Here is a 6,647-nt window from a genome sequence, read left to right on the forward strand (position 1 = left end):
ACAATTACGGAAGTACTCCGTGCTGAATATGCCCCCCTCCCCATCCATACACACACACCCCACACACCCAACAACACAGTTTATTTCTGACCCAACACCACATTTTATTTTTATGGCCATTTTACAACCTCTGTTGTTCTTCATAGTTTACAACATGGCAGCCAATGTTGTATAGTGTTTGTTATTTCTGGATGAGCACACATAATTGTCTCTAAAAATCATTTATCCAACAGATGTCTCCTCTTCTCTTTCTGCAGTTGGAAAAGTATTTCTGTGTGTTTCCTTTTTAACAATCTGTAGAGAATTTAAAGCAATCTTCCCCTCTTCAGTCAAAAGATGAGTAACAAAGTAGAAGTCATATTCTGCCTATACTGTACAGATGCTCAACCTAACTTGGTCATTTATATGATCCTTTCAAGAAGCAAGATTTTTCACATTACCTTGTGGAGGTAGGTGGTAAAATGTGTCATAAAATAATAATCCTTATTGTTATATATACTTTCAATTATTCTTTGTGTAAAATGTGTATAGGAAAATGTTATGTCCTTCACAAACATATATTGTTTTCATTCAGATTTTGCGCTGCAGCTGAAAAACCTCACAATTTTAGTCTGCCTTTTGCAGGGTACTTTGAAATGATTGCATAATTACTCCTTGTATGATTGCTAAAATCTTTTCCTGTTTCCTTAACCGGTCTTGTTCCAGAAACATAACTAGCTGCAAAGCAAGACTCCCAGCGCATTTGTCAAAACAACGTGAAACATGACCAAGTGCAATACCATTTAACAATGGGTATTTCTAAAGTGCCACTTAATTAAATTGTTGTTCATGCAGTAACTACAGCATCAGTTTCCCTGTCCTAGTACAGTATGCTGTGCTGAGGGACAGATGAGCTTCATAGCAGGCAGTGGGAATAAACAGAAGCAGAGTATAAACTAATCAGACATTCCCCCCCCCCCTCCTTCTGTGCACATGAAAGCTTCAAGTGGGGAGGTCTTAGCTTAGTGACATGTTTAAGATATGGAAGGTCTCAGATTCAGTTTCTGATATGCACAAAAATATATTGGGCGTTTTGCTAAATAGTCAGCTGAATCATATTGAATGAGCTGATGATCAATGATAACGGCTGGCTGAAATTCTGTTGGCAGATGGATTTTCCCCTATATCAAACTAAAAAAAATTGAAGGGAAAATGGTTGTTCTGGAGTTTGCTCATGCCTGTTACTTTTCCCCCCATGAAAAGGTTATTCCACTTTTCTAGATACAGAGAGGGAAGGAAGGCGAAAGATTTATCTGCTGCTGTTATTTCTGAAGAGTTACAAGGAAGCACATGGTAGATACAAATTCACTTCTGCGTGTGTTCATACTTTAATCATTATTATGGAAATGGAAGGGTAAAATAATACTTAATGATGGTAGTAATGAGATTGCATAACTTGAGGGTGTGCTAATCTGCAGAAGATTAAGAACGTTAAATAAAAGGAAAGCTGTGTTATGTTTGCAATTATATCTCAGAATTTTTCAAGCCTAGAAAGCTGGAAAATGCATATTCTTTATCCTCATCACTTCTGCTGAGAAATGCCCTTTCCATCAAGTGTGGTCTGCCAAGCCCAATCTAGAACATGAACTATGTGGAAAAGATTGTGGGGCACCTGGCAATTGTCCTGTTTTTGGAGTTCTAGGTTCCAAAAACAACAACTCTCAAGCTCCTACTGGTAGCAGAAGTTATTTTAGTTTATTGAATTCACAAATTGCTTCCCATAACAGAAAGTCCCAAAATAATAAAAATAATAAAATACAGTGATGCAGTAAAAAATAATAATACGTATGCATATTAAAAACAAACAGAGTAAAAACATCCAATCACTGGAGCTGCCCAAATGCCCAGGAAAACAAAACCTGTTTGCCTGGCACACCATCTCATCTTGACATGGGGATGGTGGTAAGATTTCCTGCCTTCAGGTCACCCTCCTCCTGTCCCACCAAGGAAAACCACAGCAAAATTTCCCCAGTCATGTGCATTGGGCTGATGACATGTTGGGACAGCCCAATGGCTGTCATGGAGGCCATAAAGTCCTGAGCCACTGTGGAACTGGCAGCCTCACCAGAGATACTAAAATCCCTCAGGTCCAGCAGCCTGTGGAATCTCAATAAGTTGCACAGGAGGAAGTCAGGAACTTCTAACCCAGGAGGAATCTTAACACCACAGAATGGCAGAGGTGGTGGTGATATTTTCCTTGGAATCTGAGTGGTCATAGATGTGTGGCCTGCAGGTGGAAAACTGTTTGGGGGCATTTTGGGTGGCTAAAGTCCAGAGAAGGAAGGGTTAAGCAATTCCCCCTACCATTCTCTTGATCAAATTTGCAACTTCCATATATACTCTTCATTTTATTGCATCATTTGGATTTTATTTTTTTAAAAAAAATACTTTTAGGGAGGACCTTAGCATACGCTTTTCGTTGAATGTGTAATCTAGCCCTTTAATTACATAAAATGGAGTTGTGTACACAAAATTTGGCCAACACTTGGATGTGAATCCATTTTGTCTAATAGAGAAAAGCAGGCTGTGTAAACAGAAAACATGCTGCTGAAATGTGTTGGTTTGAAATCAGGGGTTTTTAAATCCTTGAAATCTGTCCAGCATTTCCTTTTTTCAATTTTGCAGCTCTTTCAATAAGTTCAGGTGCAGCATTTGAGCTGCAGAAAAGAGCAACCTTTTTATTCATTCATCAGAGGAGCAATCCAAGAGTATCTTCATGCCAAACTGACATGGCACTCTCATTTAGTTTACTAGATGCATTTTCTTGCCAAGCCGTTTCTCTTTTTCTTCTTATTGCAAAACCATGGGGTGGAGATAGCACCTGACATGGTATTGAAAAGACATGTAATGTATAGCCTGTTCCTAAGCATATTTATTCAGAAGTAATTCCTCTGATGAATCAACTTATCTATGTATCTTCCAAAGTTTTCATATCATTTTGATCAGTTCAATTTTTCTATAAATAGCCGGACCTCACCATGAACTCACCCTTGTTCTCTGAGAGGTGCCTTGTTCTCATAGAGGCACTGTGGTTGGTTAGTGCCTCTCCTGTGCCCAGGAGACTGGCCTTTTGCCTATCCTGGATGGCAATGCTCTCCCTCTGAAACAAGTTCATAGTTTTCGAAGGCTCCTTGAGGCTCAAGTAATCTCAGTGGCTAGGAGTGACTAGGAGTCAAATTCTTGGACAAAGTCAGTGGTGGAACCAGAGGCAGGAATTATGGGGTATACAGATTTAATAAATAAATAAATAAATAAATAAATAAATAAATAAATAAAATTAATGGCAGTCTAACAATGTGGGGGCGGGGCAAGTGACAGCATGCTCCTTGTGGTATGGTGGTGTCCCCCCTCCCCCCGATACTGCCCATGGACAGGGGTTGCCTGATCATGGTGATTCATGCATTGGTAAGACTTGATTACTGCAATGCATCCATATGGGGCTCTCCTTGTGCCTGGGTCTGGAAACAAAATGCTGCAGCTAGACAGCATGAGGATGGACTATGACCAACAACTCAAGGGCTCAAAAGCTTGCACTGGCTGCCTGTATGCTACCAGCAAAGTCACACAAAAATATAGCATTTTGCTGTTATATCATATGTGTTGTCAGGTCAGGTTCAAGATTCTTATATTAATTTACAAAGCTGTTAAGAATGTGGGTACAGGATATCTTATGGACCGCCTGATCTCTCATATGTCTGCCTGATCACTGAGGTCTTGGGGGGAGTCCCTTTTGGTGGCTCCTGCTTGGCTTAGATGCACAGCTCCTAACTATTAGAAGCTGTGCATTAAGTGTTGTGGGCCCAAGCCTGCCCCCCTGCCCCCACTGAGATGAGGCAGACACCTTCCTTGCTAACAGGAGACACCTCTCCAGTTTTCTGCCCAGCTTTTAAGACCTGCTGCTTTGCTGAATCTGACTGAGGTCCATCTATCTCCACATTCTTTTGTAATGACAAGCCGGAAGCCTTCACTGCTAGTAAGCAGAACGTGCAAGTAGTAGTTTTCCAGGCTCAACACAGGTTTTGGAGGTCCTTTTTTCAAGATATCATCTACTCCACCCCAATTTGGTCATTCGATTCCCAGCATCTCTCTCCATTGCAATGACTGCTTTTCAGAAAAGAGGGTTGTAAAATGGAGAATTATATACGCTGGAAGGCTCTCAGTTTCCACAGAAAAACACTGTCCTATCACGCTCGTTTGGCCTCTGGGCACCTAGGGCCAAGAGCTGACTGGTCCAGCCTCTGGGACCAACCATATTAAACCAATATTCAGAAGTGTTCTGTTTCTATAAATGGAAGAACCATTTAGTCAAAGCTACTATCCACTGACAGATCAACCAACAAGGAATAAGTATATGTCAGAATTAAATTTCCCCTTGCTGGTACCTATCCTGGGAAAATCAGAGGTTCACTATGTCAGGCTCCTATTGGAAGGCTGGACAAACACTAGAACATTAGCAGTGGCAAAGTTTTTATCGGTGGTTGCAAGAACCAATGATCCCTATCTTTAAGTCGGAACAAAATGCTTGTTTAACCTGGAGGTAGGCTGTCTGAATTGTGCATTGATTTATAATGATTTGTTGGGTCTCTGGACCGTAATAAAGATAGATAGATGATTGATAGATTGATTGATTGATAGATACACGTCAGAATTCAAGCCCATTGTGGTCCTTGAACCTGGGACTTGAGGGACAGCAAGGAGGACTCCAGCACCTTCCAGGACCCTCCAAATGTCCATATTTTCCAGGGAAAGTCCCAGAATTACAGAAGCCATCCTAATTTCTGATTTCATCCTGGAATGTCCCACTTTTGTTTAGGACATCCCTATTTTTATTGGAGAAATGTTGGAGGTTATGGAGTTATGCAACCTCCAAGCCTAGGAGATAAGTTACTATACAACGTTTGTAAAAGGCTGCTGAAGGCATCTGAAGGCAGCCCTGTATAGGGAAGTTTTTAATGTTTAATGTTTTATATATGTTGGAAGCTGCCCAGAGTGGGCGAGGCAATCCAGTCAGATGAGCAGGGTATTATTATCAATCATTATCATTATTATTGAATAGGACAGCGAAATATTGGAGAGTACAATGTACCACCACCTTGTACCATCTTATTTTTTGGCCTGTTGTTTTTCTACCTATACTAACATTAGTATAATTACTATACTAATTAATTTTGACTCTGGTGTTCCAAGTTATTTAACCATGAAAACTAACCTTGGTAATTTGGAGACGACCCTAAAGGACTTCAAAATAATAAGAATAGTTTCTGCTCCAAAGGGAAGTGGCAGAACATTTTGGTCTCAATTTGTGCAACAAATGTGGCAATTAATTCTGGGAGGCTTTCCCACTGCTATTTTGGAAAGCCATCTGAAAGATCCACATAGTAACTATTCTGGTATCTGAAAGGTAGGCTTAGTTAATTTGCTTCATGTTACAAAGGATTTTCCTGTACCATGCAATAATAGAGGATTGCATCCTTCCTGCTAAGAATGGCACTGCTACAGAAGTTTTGGTTCATAGGGCAGTTTTGTTTTTTTAATTCCCCAAAGAGATCTTAGAAATTATCTTGCTGAGGTGTCCATGAAACTTTGGCAGACTTCTCACAGAAGAAAGGAACTCACTGTGTGTATTTGGACTACGTGAAGCAGTGGGACCAGATGAAGAGTTGTTCTTGAGCATGTCAGAATCCATTAGATGCAAGTCTCCTGATAGCCTGGTAAGGAAGGATTGTATTGCTCATGGTAGGTGAAAGTTCAGCTCATGCTAAAAAAAGATAGTAAATACCAACAATGTAGAGCTAAGAAGGTGCTTTAAAGGATTGTAAATGACCGTTAGAGATTTTGCTCATTATGAAAGTTCATGCCCAAGTAAAATAAGTGAATTACAACCTTCAGCCAACAGCATATTTGTTTTTGATGAACTAATTGAAAGCATCCAGCCTTGCTTGGAAATTCTAAGAAACCAAAAAAACATGAAGTTTATAAATGGAAAATGTAATTTGTTCACCCTGTCCCTGCATCCTGGGCTGGCTCAGGGAACTCCTGACCCAGATTCATCCGTCAAGTAATTTGAAAGTGAATCTAATGCTTTATTAGGGTTTCTAAAGCCTATATTTACTGCTGCATCTCCTTTTACTTTACTTATTTACTTTTGCATTGTTGCTGCAAGTGCTCGGCTGCCTCCTTGCCCTCCACTCTCTGTCTTCCCAGTGTTCTCACCGCCTCCTCCCACTCCATGACTGCTGCTTATCCACCAGCTACTACTACAACTGCATTATGAGAAGTGGTCACCTGACCAAAACCCATCTTATTCACTGCCACCCTGAAACAGGGGGCAGTTTGGAACTGAGATTCCAAATTGGGCAGTATTGTGCTAAACTGGGTGACAATATATCCAGAGGTGCCCAAATGCAGTTTGGAACAGTTCAGTCTGTCATTTTAATTCAAAACTGAATCCAGAGGCAGCAGCTTGCAAGAACAATTGGGGAGGGGGCAGTGTTGTGCACGTGACATCACATTGACATCCAAATATTGTGCGTGTGATGTCAGGACATTGGGAGGAGCAGGGGGCACAGCCGAATGTGGCAGCCACACAACTTCAATGACCAGCAGCT

The 6,647-nt window shown here is 40.8% G+C and overlaps 1 long non-coding RNA gene across 2 annotated transcripts in view; it reads right to left on the bottom strand.

Moving 5' to 3' along the window:
- Positions 1–5,513: 5,513 nt before the first annotated feature.
- Positions 5,514–6,647, bottom strand: part of LOC308475900 — a 38,219-nt gene continuing 37,085 nt past the window's right edge. Inside the window, exon 7 of one of the 2 annotated variants that reach the window (XR_013985506.1) lies at positions 5,514–5,747. This is a non-coding gene — a long non-coding RNA (uncharacterized lncRNA). Of the gene's footprint in view, positions 5,798–6,647 lie in introns of both variants that reach the window. The other variant, XR_013985507.1, reaches the window with a different exon arrangement.

The sequence above is a fragment of the Podarcis pityusensis genome (genome assembly GCF_964106645.2).
Source record: "Podarcis pityusensis genome assembly, chromosome: 4".
In the NCBI taxonomy this organism is placed as follows: Eukaryota; Metazoa; Chordata; class Lepidosauria; order Squamata; family Lacertidae; genus Podarcis; species Podarcis pityusensis.